General features: G+C 43.1%; 1 pseudogene; it reads right to left on the bottom strand.

The window, feature by feature from the left end:
• The window catches only part of LOC129514507 (60S acidic ribosomal protein P0-like), a 54,147-nt pseudogene extending 38,981 nt beyond the window's left edge, over positions 1-15,166 (bottom strand).
• Positions 15,167-15,799: the final 633 nt, after the last annotated feature.

Here is a 15,799-nt window from a genome sequence, read left to right on the forward strand (position 1 = left end):
ACCAATAAACCTTGTAAAAATTTTTAAAAAAAATCTTGTAAAATTTAAAAATGTTTTCTGTCCCAAATACTTTCATTAACCCCCAATGATAAAAACTAGAGTCAAAGATATTAATAATGAGAAGATAAACAAATCTTTCTCAGAGCTTTTATTCATACCTCAGGAATTGGGTTATAAGAAAATAAATATTTGGTTACATGAATGAAATAGACTATTCAAGTGTATCACACACACGTACGTGACTAAGTACAGTTCTCTGGTTCAGTTGCAAAGTCAGTTTGAATAACTGTCATGATTTTAACCTGTTCTTGTTCGTGTGTGTCCTCTGAATTTTGGAAAGGCACAGTAGCATTAGGACAGTAATTGGATGGCTTGGCCATAGATTCCTTGGATGTTAGATGACTCACATGCTGTGTCTTTAATTAATGCAAGCCAGTTGTGTTTAGCAGGGGATAGCAAATGGGCCATTGTCATGTTTGGTAGAGTCATGCCACCCTTACCCACGGGTTGGGTGGATAAAGGTCACAAAGGAGCCCCTAAGGAATATGACGATGCTAAATGGACCCTAAATGTGCTCTTCCCCACATAAGCACCGATTGAGGTTGTAATATGGAATTTATCAGGACTCTGCTAATTACAAATCCTTTCCACTCTTTGCTAGAGTAAAATAAAGAACCTCGTTTAATACCGTCATTAACATGCTGCGAGCGCAGTGATTGCTCCCATCCACAGATACCCTCAGCGCGACCCCCAGGTGGGTGGCGGACCTGCATGTTTTCTGACTCGGTTATTCGCTTTGTCATGACGGCTTTGGATGAACTTATTCAGGCTGAATGGGATTTACTTGTTAGGAGGACAGGTCTGGGATGATTAGGCCAAAGCAGCTGGTTTTATTCATGTTTTCCATCTCTTAGTTCCACTTAACAGATACAACTCCTCATGAGGCCAGCCCAGAGGTGTAAAGTACCATTTTTTTCCTTGTTGGTACGACCATTTATCCTCTTGCATATATTTGCACAGGTTTTCTTGCTTCTAGATGGTAGTTGCGAGACTGCCGAAGTCACTCCTCTTTTCTGGATGTGTGTGTGTGGACACTAAGCGCCAGCATGCACAGCCCACTGCGGCCTGGGCTCCCCCTGGGCTCCATCACCGCTCTATTGGTTCGGGTGCATTGAGGGGCATGGGCGCTGAGACTGGCATAGAACCTGAGGCATTAGAATGGTTTCCCTAAACTTCCCTTCCAGAGTGGGGTGTCCTTTCCTTTTCTTTTTCTGTGTAGGGAGATAAGCTGCTCAGGTCCAGGGTCCGGGCTATGTGGACTCCCATAAAAGCCCTGGGCCCTTTCTGTGTGATCCTTTATTTTTTGTTCTAAGCAACTAAACAAGTTTGTCTTCACACTTCCCCTGTGTCATCCTGCACCTGTCCATTAGGATCAACCACCAGATTCCCTAACCAGTGAGTGCAGGGTTGGCAGAGATGCCCACGATAGCTGCTTGTGGGAGGCGTGAGCTGGCACCAGCTCACCACTGTTTATGGGTACCTCACACTTTGTGTGGTGTTTCCAATTCCAATTAGAAAGGGAGTAAAAATTCAGGGGAGTCAATAGTATAAAGGCGTACCTTGCCTAATGCAGTAGAAATGGCCCAGAAAGTTGGACCTGAATAGAATATTTATTAATCATAAGGGAGGTCATTATATCGGAGAAAACTGTAGTGAAAAGTTTAGTAAAGCAAAGATTTAAAAAAAAATACATTTTTTTCCAAATAAACCATGCCTCCTGATTTATTTAACTTGTACACATGGAGTTTACGTTTCACATTTTCTTTAAAGTAATATATGTCTATAAAACTAAAAAAAAAAAAAAAACCGGTAACAGTTTTATGGGGGGCTGGGGCTGGAGCAGGGATCTCTCATGAGTCATTCATTTTTTAGGTTGTCTCCTTCCCTTCAGATGGAAAGATGACTTGTTTCTTTGGCAGGTTCTGACAGGTGCCCAGGAGTCACCTGCAAAGACATCGTGTTTTCCGTGGGGGAATCTGCATTTCTGTTTGGTCATGTGCTTCCTCTGTTCCTTGAACGGAGGTATAAGGAAGTAGCAGAGCTGGATTTGGGCGCTGGTTCTGCTCTAGATGGCTGCATGATTGGAACAAAGCAGATGGCCTCTCTGAGTCTCCTTTTTTAAATCAATAAAACGAGAAGAGTCTGCTTAATGGTTGCTAAATTTGCATCTAGTGGTGCAGTTTTAAAAACAAAAATAAATGTGAGTGTCCATCTTTGAAAACATTACCAAATCGTAAATTTCTCTATTTATATTCAAATGCTAACTATGAAGGACACATGTGCATTTATGAAGGCGAATAATGGCATAGAACTGTAGGGAAACTTATATGTTTAATAGAGCTAAGTGATTCACGCCCAGTAGTGGCAAACTGCATTCCTGAGTAATGGTGGAATATATTTTCTCAGGTGATAGCTTAAATTCAGCTCTGTTGGGGCTTAATTAAGGAGTGCTGTCTGTAGTCATGAGCGATTCTGTGGAGTAAAATCACTGGAGAAATAGAAACGCTCCAGAAAGCAATGCCAGTCTTTGGCATTGGAGGAATAATCTGGTTGAGTTAGTTTGGGCTCTTAAATTTGAGGGAGATTCAAGGCTCTGTTGAACGGACCAGGAGTGAGTCCCAGTGGTGCTGGTCTGTTGGAAAGAGCCAGGGAAGTCGATTTTGTGTCTGGGCTGTTGGGCAAGTTCCCGAAACCAATTTTCTGCTGGAAACGGTGTGTATCCTTCTGGCAACAAGCTGCTTGAGCAATGAGCTGTCACATTTCAATGCAGAAACCTTTTGTTTGGCAGTGAGATAATTTTAGTTCTTTTTCTATCAGGAATCTATTTAGAAATTCAGCATAAATGCATTTGGAGTATACTAGCTTCTTCATAGGGGAGCTGAGGTCCAGAGCAAATCATAATGTGTGGGTGTGTTCCTCCGTTCTCATCGGCACCTCCTTCCATATGCCAGGTTTAGATACAGGGGAAAAAAGCACCAAGGGCAACCTTGGAAGGTGGTTCCCAAAGCACAGTATGTGCAGAGTGCAAGGAAGCACATCCATTCTTTGCCCTACCAGTGGAGGTCAGAGAGTGATTTAGAAGCTGAATCTGTAAAAAAATTAAAAAAAAATTAAAAAATTAAAAAAAAATAAAAAAGAAGCTGAATCTGTGTGTGTCGGTTCCTGAGGTTTTGTTGGCATCTACTGGCTTTTGCACTAGATAAGCTTTATCAGCCTTCTCAGCTTTAAACCACTAAGATACTAAGTATTATAAGGGATGTGCTTGTATTAAAATTGCTAAGAGTTCTACCAAGACAGACCATCCAATCGTCTTTATTTTTATCTTTGGTTTTTATAGTATATAATACTGCTCATTTGTTCTTACATGCGACTAGGATGGTATTCGAGCACATTTTCTGATATCATTTTGTGATACTCTATTGCTTATGCAAGGAAAAACGGACATGACAAAATTACACTGCTTTTCAGGTGGCTTAGATGCATGTCTTCTAACATAGAGTCTGCATACAATATAATCTGAACAGAATCATGGTATCTTCCTTCCTTTCCAAGAAATCCCTGTTCACTTATCTTTATTTATGTACCAATAGAGAGCAAACTGCAGCTTTCCTTTACATTTCCTTTCATTTTCTCTGTTCACCTAACCTTTCAACAACCCTTTTGAATTCAATAGAGCATGTAATTATTGCACCATATAGAAACAGTTGGGGGAAACAAATGGCATAGTGCAAAAAGGTGTAATTTATGGTAGCAAGTCATCCAGAAAAACGTGGAAGGAATGTTCAACTTATTTTAAATATCTTAATACCATTGCCTTTTTTCTTTCAGTTGTGCACGTTAAATTTTTCATGTGACACACGAAAAATTATTAAACACAAGCTTATATAAAAATCCAGCAGAAGTTGCTATAAAAATTAAAATGTTCCAATTTAAATGACAATAGGAAACCAGCAGGGTTTAAGGCATTTATTTTCTTGGTTCAAATATGTGACTGTAACTAGAGTCTAGACATTTTCGTTTGTCAGCAGCTCAAAAAACTTCTCATGTTCTTCAATCTTAGAAAGATACAAAGGTGAGATTCTGGCCTCATAGCGCAGCAGCGTGAAGTAAGAGCATGTGCGTGCGTCAGTGTGGTGGTTGGATGGAAGTACAGCCGACACGTTGATGTTGATTTTATGAGAAAATCTGATGTATAGAGCATGGGACTGTAGCAATGTGAAAATAATGCTCTCACATAGTAATATTACAGCCTACATAGGTGTGTATATATGTGTATGCTTTGTAAATCTATAAATAGCATGCTAGCATTTAATTTGGGAGTTAGGACTTTCAAAATCAGAAATATAGTACACGGGGAAGTATTATTTCAAAGTGTTTACTTCATTATTTGGCTTCTGTGAAATCCCAGTGCTCAACTATGGATTTGACCAGTGTTTTAGCTCAGGTCCTCTCAACACTGGATTCAATAAAATAATCTGGGGAACTTAAAAAAAAAATCCCAATGCCAAGACCCCATCTCTGGAGATTCTCATTTAATTGGTCGGGAAGTGGGCCTGGGAATTGCTGATTTTTAGCAGCTCCCTTGATGAATCTAATGTGCAGTCCGGGTTGACAGCTACTGCTTCTGCCCTGTGTCGATGAGCAGTCGGTGGGGGTATCTAACATCCCCCATGTGGTGATTTGTGTTCCTGGAGGTCTTCCTGCCATGGTGACTGCGGAGACCTAGAGCTGCTGATATCTGCAGAAGGGTCCCGTCTCTATGTTTAGGCAGAAAGACCCAGGATGGGCAGTGCAATGGGAAATACCTCAGGAAGGACTGTGTTTTAGGTGATGCATACAAGATTATAAGCTTAGGTGGAGTCAGGCCTTGAACCCAGTCGTCTGTAGTGAGAGGGTCGAATGTGAGTCTCTGGAATCAGACTGCAGGCCTGGCTATGTTGGCCTCTGCGTTAGCTGGCTGGTGCAGTGGTGATGCATGTGTCATTTATTCATCAGCCTGGTAAAGACTTTGGAACTCCTCACTTTTGAGCCAGTTATATTTGGGGAAGAAAAATATGGCACCAGCCACAGTCTTACATGACAGGTCTTAGTTAATTAACCTCTTTTGGCCAAAGTTTTCCTTTTTTTTTGTTTAAAAATTTTATTTATTTATTTATTCATGAGAGACACAGAAAGAGAGGTAGAAACACAGTCAGGGGGAGAAGCAGGCTCCCTGCGGGAAGCCTGATGAGGGACTCGATCCCAGGACCCCAGGGTCATGCCCTGAGCTGAGGGCAGATGCTGAACCCCTGAGCCACCCAGGCATCCCTGGGTTTCAGTGTTCTTACGTCTCAGTTAGACGGGTGTCCTGTTGGGCATGAAGATCTGGATTTGCTCTCTGCAGTTGCATGGACTTGATTTAGGTTTCAGACAGACTGGAGTTTGAATTCTGGTTCCATCTCTGGACTTTGTGCCCCTATGTATCCTCTATGAACGAGAGTTATTTGGCCTATTAATGTGATGGCGTAATAGTACCTACCTCAAGAAGTGGTCGTGAGTTGGCGTACGTAGAGTGCTTTGTGCTGTGCCAGGCACACATGGGTGTGTACACACTGTAATATCAGGTACTTCATGTCCCTGGGAAGACACATGTATGTTTCCAAATGTCTGGAGTATTTAAGTATTTACATGCTAACATTCAGAAGTGTGCGTGTGTTTAATACAGAGGGAGCGTGTGCATGCAATTGGGAGGAGGCAGAGGGGATCTTAAACCGGCTTCATGTGGGGCTCGATGCGGGGCTCGATCTCACCACCCTGAAATGAAGACCTGAACCAAAATCAAGAGTCGGATGCCTAACTGACTGAGCCACCCAGGCACCCTCCCCCTCCTTTTTTTTAGACCTTTGAAAGGATGTAGCATCCCTGATGAGATTGACGCTCTTGACTCGATGGGTTAGGCAACGACGGTCCCTTAGATGGTCAAGAAGTGCCTTGATGAAGACTTGGTGCAGCTGATACAGAAATGCCTTCTCATGCGCAGCCAGGAAGCTGCTGCCTTGTGAAAGCAAAATAAATGTTTTCATGTATTAGCTCAGGAGCAAAGGAACATAATTTTTAATGAATGACGCTTCTCTCTTTAAGCTACTTTAAAGTCATTTGTCACCATCTATGCTCAGAAAACAGCAAACATTCTCACAGAACATGCATGCACATCTTTTGTTGCCGGCTCTTCCCACCCCTGCCTTCAGTGAGAACCCACACTGTGAACCATACGATGAAGTGTGAGGAATGTTAAGGCCGGGGGAGCGTGAAGGGGTGGGTGGGTGGGTGTGGGAGTCCCTGTGTGTAACTGCCTTCTAAAATTAAAGATAAATTGTTTCTTAATTACCTGCTATTTCGGAATTAATGCGCATTCCTCTCTCCCACTACTTTGGATGATCAAGGGCTGATCAGACACAGTTATTTTAGGGTATTTTTCCTCTGCTCTGTAACACCTGATATTTAGAAACCGAATCCCCTTCTAGCTCTCCTTTATTTTTCCTGTGTTCATATCAGTGCTCCCCAGGACTTCGTTTGAACAATTCAACCTTGTCAGAGGAGAATCATGCTCTCCCCGTATTGTACTTAATTGTGTGCCCTGTTGCTTCTAAGCCGTGCGCTTTATGTACCTTGTGCACTTGTCAGCAGCGGCATTCTTTTTCATAGTCCCACTAGGTAAGAATGACACCTTATAACCTCTCTCTCTCTCCTTTCTCTTCTTTGTTAGGTAAAAACAAAAGGGGTATTTTGATTTATAAGTGGCAGTCTAGCTTGGCTCTCACCTTCAGGATATCCTTGCACAGGGAAGAAGACAAATGTTTTCTGCTCTATGAACAGCCTATAGAGAATTTGCTTCGCATGTTCTTGAACTTCCTACCCCTTGCTTTGGGGTCCCTCCCACGCCATGGAGAGAGAGCTGTGGAGAATGTGGATTCTTGGAAATTCTCTGCTGAAGCCAGATGTCTTGCCTCCAGCAGCGGTATATTTGGGGGACATTAGGTTGCTTGCCTTTCATACAGTTGTGTCAAGGTAATAATTCATGTTGTCTGATCAAACAGCTGGCAGGGCTTGGCTGTCAGGCCAATCTTTTAGAATTTTGTATCGGCAATTTCTGAATGAAATAAAGGCTACAAATTATATTCAGTCCCGGGAACTTGACCCTGGGCATAAAATTAGAAAATTGGGAATGGTTTGTTAGTTGGATAAGTTTAGTTTTGCAGTCAGCTGATGCTTCATTTTATCTATCATCTATCATCTATCTATCTATCTATCTATCTATCTATCATCTATCAATCATCTATCATCTATCTATTTCTATCATCTATCATCTATCAATCATCTATCACCTATCTATCATCTATCTCTATCATCTATCATCCATCTATTTATCTATCATCTATCTATCTATCTATCTATCTATCTATCTATCTATCTAGATCTCTCTATCCATCCATCCATGTATCATCTATGTGTCTGTCTATACCTGTCTTTTTACCATCACTTTTTTGAAGGTGATAACTTTTTATACAATGAAGTGCATCAATGGCAGATAGAGTTCATTGACATATGTATATATTCAGGTTTAACCACCACCCTAACAAAGTTATGGAATATTTCTGTTATGCCTGATTTTTCCTTATGCCCCTTTCAAGGTGATAAGAACAGCCCATCACAGACTGTCATTCTTAAATGAAGACACATCATCAAAACTCAGTTGTAACTGTGCGGCTAAGACTGACTTTAACAAAACCAACACTCAATATAATTACTTTATTGTAAGTAGAAACATGCAGGCACTAAAGGAGTTGCTTCTCTTGACTGGCAGCTCAGAGGAGGAGGGGAGGAAAGGGTGGAAGTGAGTGGATGTTAGGGCGCAGCATATCTACTGCAGTTAGCTCAGGATGCTCAGGCCTCGGCTTTTGAGGGACCTGCTTTTCTCTGCTTTAGCAGAAGGACGGACAAGATGCAGTGAAGGACAAGATGATCCAAAAGGAAAAGTGTCATATGTAGTAGAGGTCAGAGAGCCTTGCTGAATTGTTATTCAATAAGTGCAAGATTGGTAATTGTTATTCAACAAATGCAGGTTTTGTGCAGAGACCAAAGGCAGCTGCCAGGGAGGCTAGAGATGTTAAAGGTATGTATAGAGTGCACTGGCCAAAGGATTAGCTCTTTATTAAATCAAAAAAAATTATGCCTGGGCACGGTGAAGGAAGGACTTCATAGTGTTTAACATTGTGGGTGGGAGGGGTGAGACCAAGGCAAGGAGGCTGGTGATCCCAATTAAACAGGGCTTATCTTTGATGAGATAGGTCTGAGTTCTTCACCCGCCACATGTCTGTGGGTGTTTGATACCGTTCAGACAGCTCAATTATAGGATTTTGATGCCTTTAGCGACTCAATCAATCATCTGTAGTAAGGTTCAGGTTGTTTGCATGCTGCAGTGTGCTGGTGAAGACGGCAGCGAGTTCTTTCACTGTAAGAATGGTGGGATTGCAGCGGGGGAAACACCAAAGCTATTTCGGATTTAAACTGCCTGCATACCATTGGGTCACAAAAAATAGCTTGGAAGACGGAGTAAGATAGACGTCTCAGTTTTACCCAAATGCCAGCCCTTATTTGTTTTTCTATTTATGCAACATTATTCAAATTGAAGTGACATGCAACTTGGTCCAAAGACATCAAACAAGTAAGACTTCCCTGGAGAGTGGATTCAGAGCAGTTAAAGTGGGGAGGAGAGTGCAGTGGATGCTATGATCGAATTTTGCGTCCAAGTTCAGAATAATTGTCCAAAGTTAGAGGATTCTAGGGAAGCCAGAGCATCGTGCAGAGTCCCCAGCAGTAGTGGCGCATTGGTGTTTTTGCCATCCTGACAAGAAAAGTGCTGGCGGTGTGTTGATGCTATGGGCTCTCTACCGATGCCTGAATTTCCCTTTGAGATTGGATTTCACTAGAAGTCAGTCCGTTGGTTTTTTTTGGTGTTCCTCTGATCGTCCTCAGAAATGGAGTGAGCTGTTCCTTTTATGTGTTCTGAAATACCCTTTATCCTTAACACATGGCAGCTTATTACTTTTTAAATAAGATATAAATACTTCTTAAGTATGTATGTACTTTTCAAACACATGCTTGAATTACCAACTGTTTGTTGTTTTTTTTTTTTTAAATTGTGTGTTTGATGGTCATATTCCTCTTATGAATAGGCCTGTTATTTCATTTTTAGTACATGCTAATTCTCCTAAGACTACAGCCCTCATTTCCCTGGAGACAACTGAAAAAAAAAAAAAAAACAATTTATCAGGATCAGAATATTGTACAACTTGAGAAATTTCAGTTATGATTTTTTTCCCCAACTAAAGTATGTTTCAATTAAGCAAAACAAAACAAAACATGCAGACTTCCTTTCTCTAAATCATGTTTTGAATATAGTCTCTTCTCTCCCCCCAACCTATGGAAAGACTAATTTTCTTCTCCGTCAATTTTCTCTGTTTTCATATTTTACATGTGGTTGGATAACAAGACTCTAACTTTCCATTTTATAGCTAAAGACCTTGACCTGTTGGTTCTAATAAAGAGTTATGAATCATGCCCTGATAATGTGACCCCACTCCCCCCCCTCACCCCAATAAATTCCCTTGGTGGGTGATAAAACAATAGATTAAAGCAGACACATTTGGTCTCTGTTAAAGCTATTTACAGTGATTTCTCTGCGGCAAGCATTATATTTTAGGGCAACCAGATGCTCCTCTTTCAGGGTCCGTCTTGTTACGCATTCTCTCAGTATCCCGGGGGAAATCATTGGGGGCCAGCAAATTATCTTCTCTCTGCTAGTACAGTTATATAACTTAGCTCCATCCAGGAGGAGCTGTGAATATAGAGAGGAGAAAACAAAACAAAACAAAAAAACAACCCAAAACAAAAAAGCAACCACACAATGGGAAAAGCCACCTTGAAAAAAAAGAAAAAAGAAAAAGATCACTTAACGAAATCCCATTTATACCGTTTGCTTTCTCTTTGTCCTTATGCTTCGCTTCCTGTAGAGGGGGACTTCAGAGGTGGCCGGCAGCTGTCCCAGGACATTAGTGATGCTCGCTCTCTGCGGTGTTGTTCCTGAAAGAGCGCAAACTGCCCGAGCCACCTCATGGCTCAGGGAAACCTGAGTGGGGTGTCCTCAGAGCGTTAGGCTTAATGCTTCTACAGCTACATGGCTGAAGAAGACGTTGCTGAAGACCTGCGTATTTATGTACATATTTGGAAGATTTGGACGACTTATTATAGATCATAGTTTTTCAGTTGGCTGGTTGGTGTTGTGTCACCTCTTGAAAGCTTCAGCATCTTCCATCTTTGTCTTTGCCCCAGGTCTTCTGCTTTTTTTTTTTTTTTTTGACCAATAATAAGAATAATAGCACTAATGATATTGTTAAAACTGTAGTCTGCTTTTCTTCCTAAAGCATCGATGAGTGCTTCCATGTAAGCCTTCAGGAATGTGGAGGAGTTCGTCTTTATTCCTGCAGGGGAGTTCCCCACGAGCTCAGGGAGGCTGTAGATCGGGCCTTCTCCTCCTAAGCCCTGCAGGACTCTGCTGCCTCTGTGCTACAAGCGAATCACACAGTGCGGCCAGCTGGAGAAAACAACACCCCTAGAGCAGACTATCAGATTTCATAGAGGCAAGGTACTTTTCTTCTGTTTCAAGAAAATAACTTCCTTTTAGCAGTGAGAGGGCAATGGGTGCTGAGGACTATATGGCAGCTTTCTTCTCACCAGCTCTGAGAAGTCTAGTCTATGGGAGCAGATTTGAAAGAGAAAAACTGTTTGCTTCTTCAGGGAAGAAATCAGTGTGAAAATTGGATGATGCTCTACCCTAAAGCCATTTGGTATCCCTAGCACAATGCGTGGCAAAAAGTTGGCATTCAAATATTTGCTGAACTAAAATTTCTGTGTTAAAAATATCTGTGAACTGGAAAAAGAAAAATAGCATTTAAGATACTAAGTCCCAATAATGATTGTTGTAGGAATAAGACAACATAATTAATGTCAATGCATGCACTTACATTTGGAATGTTTTTGTATAGTTTGTGGAGATTTCACATTTAATCCTTTTATGATTGGATAAAATTCCCTTGTTCTATATTTTGACCTTTGACTATTTCCATTGTTTACTTTGGAACTGGCTCTCAGGATCTAAGTTTCCTATATGTAAACATGCCATTTAAAAATTATTTTAGAAGCCTTGATATTATCTTTCAGAATTCAATTTTCTGAACTGAAGTCTGCTTTTGGCAAAAAAGAAAGAATAGGATTGTCTATGTACAGTTGAGGCATAATTCAGACAAGGTTGTTATATCAATCAAATTAAATTTAGAGAAATAGAGACCAGTCCAAACCTCTAATGTGATAGAAAAATAACTCCTGAGTTTGGTGAGATCTGACACTCCGAAAATTAAATTCAGTTTGATTCAATTTTATTTAATTCAACTAATGAAACATTGCTTTAAACTTTGCACCAGACATTGTGCTAAGTGATAGTGGTTTAGGTACAATTTGTACCCTTCAGTAGCTCACAGACAGGTGGGAGGATAAGTGTTTCCACTAGAATCTGTCCTCTATGAGAGCAGAATTTTGTTCTACTCATCTGTGCATCCCTAGTGTCTAGAATAGCTTTTGGCACATAGTTGGTATCAGTCTGCTCAGGCTGCTATAAAAAAAAAAAAAAAAAGCACAAACTGGGTCACTTCCACAACAGAAATTGATTCTCACAGTTCTGGAGGCTGGAAAGTCCAAGATCAAGATGCCAGCAGATTCAGTGTCTGGTGAGGGCTCGCTTCCTGGTTTGAAGACAGCTGCCTTCTCTCTGTGTACTCACATGGTCTTTCCTTGGTGCGTGCTCTTGAAGAGAGAAAGCGAACTCTTATTGGGGCTCCACCCTCATGACATCATTTCAACCCAATCACCTTCCAAAGGCCCCACCTCCAAATACCAAGTTAGGACTTCAGTGTATGAATTTTGAGGGGACGCAGTCAATCCCTAACAGTAGGTGCTTGATTAATAACTTTTGAATAAAAAAGAATGGATGCATGGTTATGTTGAAGGAAGATTCTGATTATTGTGTGCTTGTATGAGAAATGGTCAGTAGTAGGAGAATTGGGTGCACTTCTTTCCGATCCTCATCGTCATCTATAGAAGGTCACAAACAGTGCTATACTTTTCAAATTCTAGATTACAACCTGGCATATTTGTGTTGATTCTGATGTAAACTTCACATCACCTAGTGTTGTCTCAGGCCATCTTCCTGTATGGGACAAAGCATAAATTAGTGATTTCTTTAAGATAGGTAAGTGTCTGGGAATTCTTTTGCAAACACTGAATTCCCAGTTCTTTGTCTCAGGAAAAGGAAGACGAGTCCACCTTATGGAAGCTAGTATATAGCAAAAATGGTCTAGAAACTCTGGATCAATAGTAACCTGACAGGCTGCAAAAACCAAGCTTCTCCCAAAACCTTAAAAATCAAATAAGAGGTGGTTAATCAAGAAAATAAGCTAAAGAGTCATAAAAAAAGAGGCATGAAAAAAAAAAAGAGGCATGATAACTTACACAGTTTATTTGAACGTACTTTAAAACCTGTGTACAAAGGGGCACCGGGGTGGCTCAGCCTGTTAAGTGTCTGCCTTCAGCTCAGGTCATGATCTCGGGGTCCTGGAATTGAGCCCCACGGCAGGTTCCCTGCTCAGCAGGGGGTCTGCTTCTCCCTCTGCAACCTCCCCCTGCACGCTCTCTCTTTCTCAAATAAATAAAAAAAGTCGCAAGAAACCATGCATACACATATTCATTCTTCAATATTTTGATAGGGGAGTTGGAGCATTCTCTAAGTACTGTTCTGACTGAGATAAATAACCGTTTTTCTTTCTTAAATAAACCGTGTCTGTAATGCATCTTCCATGATTTCCTGTGTCTTTACATTGAGAACTTAAATATAATTGGAAGGCATTCTGAGAACAGAATCTTTCTATACTTCTATGATTTTCTGCAGTTTTGCTTATAAAGCTCCCAATTCCTCACCAAATACTTCTATTAAATCCTTTCAAAACAAATTCATTTTATATTAGTGTTTCACTGGTGTCTCTCAATATTTTATTAAATTATGGAATTGCAGTAACAAGTACAATTGTCACAAACTAGTTTCAGAACAAACTCAACTGATTGCTGATAAAATTACAACTCCATGGGTGGTAGCAGAAATGCATCCTGCCAAGCAGTCAGTTAGCTGCTAGTGGGAAAAAAGGTTTAGTAGGTTTAGCACAAGATTTGAGTGGCCTGCAAAACTGTGTTACTAGCAGTTATCCACACTGGGTGATAAGAAACAGCATGCAAGGTCTTTATTGAGTGAAGATGTGTAGCTCATACTTTTAACATAATTTTAAAGGAATTTCAAGAAAATATAAAAAACGGCACTTATGCTTGCTTGACAGCTCAAGAGGGATTTATTTATTTGTGCCAAGAGAAACAGAATAGTATAAAGATTCCTGATTTGGAATTGGAAAACCCATATCCACGTCTCACCTGTCACTCATAGCTGGATCGGCATGGGCTGCAGTTGGGTCATCTCTGTGTGCTCAGCTGGACGTCTGAAAGTTGTCCCATGAATAAAGAGGCAGACTCAGCCCATTGGGGCCCAATGGGGCACAATGATTACCATTGTGAGAGGAGCTTTCAGAGAAGAGCATCCATTTTGTAGGAAATTTACTGCTTTGGTCAGAGTTCTCCCTTACTAACAGTAGACATCGACTCTTGAGTGATAAAGTAGAAAAAGAGTTTATCGAAAAACAGGTTTTTAAAAATTATTATTTATTTATTCATGAGAGACACAGGCAGAGGGAGAAGCAGGCTTCATGTGGGGAGCCTGATGTGGGACTCGATCCCGGGACCCGGAGTCATGCCCTGGGCTGAAGGCGGTGCTAAACCGCTGGGCCACCTGGGCTGCCCCAAAAAAGAGTTTATCACAAAAGGATGTGGGACAAAATACAGGATCCTTGGGAAGGCTGCAGTGACAAGATGGGCAAATCCACCAAAATCAACATCTGAAGTCGTGCACCAGAACAGGTCTTCAGCTGCTACCAAGACATGGATGCAAACGTCTGTGACTTCTGCACCAGGGTATTGCTTCTATCAACCACACCAGCGCTGACACCACTGCCGTCAAAGACTCGCCCTCACAGCCACGGCTCCCTGCTGCCACGTGTCAGTGTGCGTGCGTGCACATGTGTGGGAGAGAGTGGGGCTGCTGGGGAGAGCGAGCGAGGACTGTCTTTTCCTATTAAGCCCTAGATCTTGAGTCCAGTCCAGTGTGGATGGGTTTCTTCTTGGTTGGTTACTAGCTTGAGCCTAGTCATAAATAACACAAAGGCAACACGTACCTGGTGTTTTTAGTGTCCATAGTAAGCTCTTCAGATACAAATGAACCCAACAGAGAGAAAGCTCGGGTTCTGAGCTGCGGAAGTGAAGGTCACACATCCACCTGGGCAGGCGCAGAGGAGCCGTGCTGGAGACACCATCTAGAGCGAGAGGCCCGAAAGATGCAGGCCTGAGTGAGTGGCAAGTGTCCAGGAAGGAGGGTCAAGGGGACTTCTGTTGTCCTTTGAGGAGGCAAGCCGCTGAGCTCGGGAAGCTGGAGGGAGTGGTGGTGATAGTGGTGGTGATGGTGGTGGTGGTGGTGATGGTGGTGGTGATGGTGGTGGTGGTGGTGATGGTGGTGGTGGTGGTGGTGGTGGTGATGGTGGTGGTGGTGGTGATGGTGGTGATGGTGGTGGTGGTGGTGGTGGTGGTGGTGGTGGTAATGGTGGTGGTGGTGATGGTGATGGCTATGGCTCACACCTGTGGCTTGGCCGTCGTTCTTGAGCTGACAAGGACTGAGGTGGGTGTCTAGGCCTTCACTGGCACGTCCCACGCGATGACTGAGGACCCCTGTGTGCCTGCTGGAGAGGGAGCGGGACGAGGATGCATCCCTACCGGGGTCAGGGAGCTGTGCTGCGGGGCAGTGGTTTCCCAGTTTTAGTGGGACTCGGGCAGCTAGGATCAACCGGGCAAACCGAGGGGGCATGGTTCGAAGGGAGCCAAGCAGCTGTGCCCAGCGGCGCTTGGTTCCCCGATGCCCTCAGGACTCCGTGGAGCACGGCTCAGCCCCCTTGGGCCCGGGCCCTGTGTGGGGCTTTCAAGGCGGGGGCTCCCGCAGCCAGAGGGCCTGTGGGGGGCCGCGGGGTTCGCACAGGCCGGGAGCCAGGCACTGGCCTCGGGAAGCAGAGCAGCTGGAGAGGACTCTTGTAGTGAGGCATCGGACAGATGGCCCTTGCGCTGGGGCCCCCCGGACCGTGGAAGCGCTGCCGGCGCCGGGTGGTGGGCGGGCGAGGCCCCGGGGGTGATGCCCCTCTGCCCCGGGGCCTGTGGTCGCCAGTTCAAGGTTCACATGACACCCGCCGGGTGTCAGCCGCACCGGCCTGCGTGCCGCGTGGCTTCTTTTGCCTTGTTTGGGCACATGGCGAGAGGAGCGCGGGTGGTCCAGGAGTTCTGGTGAAGTCCAGTCCGAGACTCTCCCAGAAAGAGAGGAGCCGTTTGCCCTGGGCCCGGGCAACTCTTGTAGTGACACGAGGAAGTCCACCCCCTGCCTTTCTACGTGATGCCATCGACAGTGATTCTAGACACATCCTGTCCAGGATGGAAATGGATCCTTCAACAG

This window comes from Nyctereutes procyonoides, unplaced genomic scaffold (genome assembly GCF_905146905.1).
Source record: "Nyctereutes procyonoides isolate TBG_1078 unplaced genomic scaffold, NYPRO_anot_genome, whole genome shotgun sequence".
Lineage (NCBI taxonomy): Eukaryota > Metazoa > Chordata > Mammalia > Carnivora > Canidae > Nyctereutes > Nyctereutes procyonoides.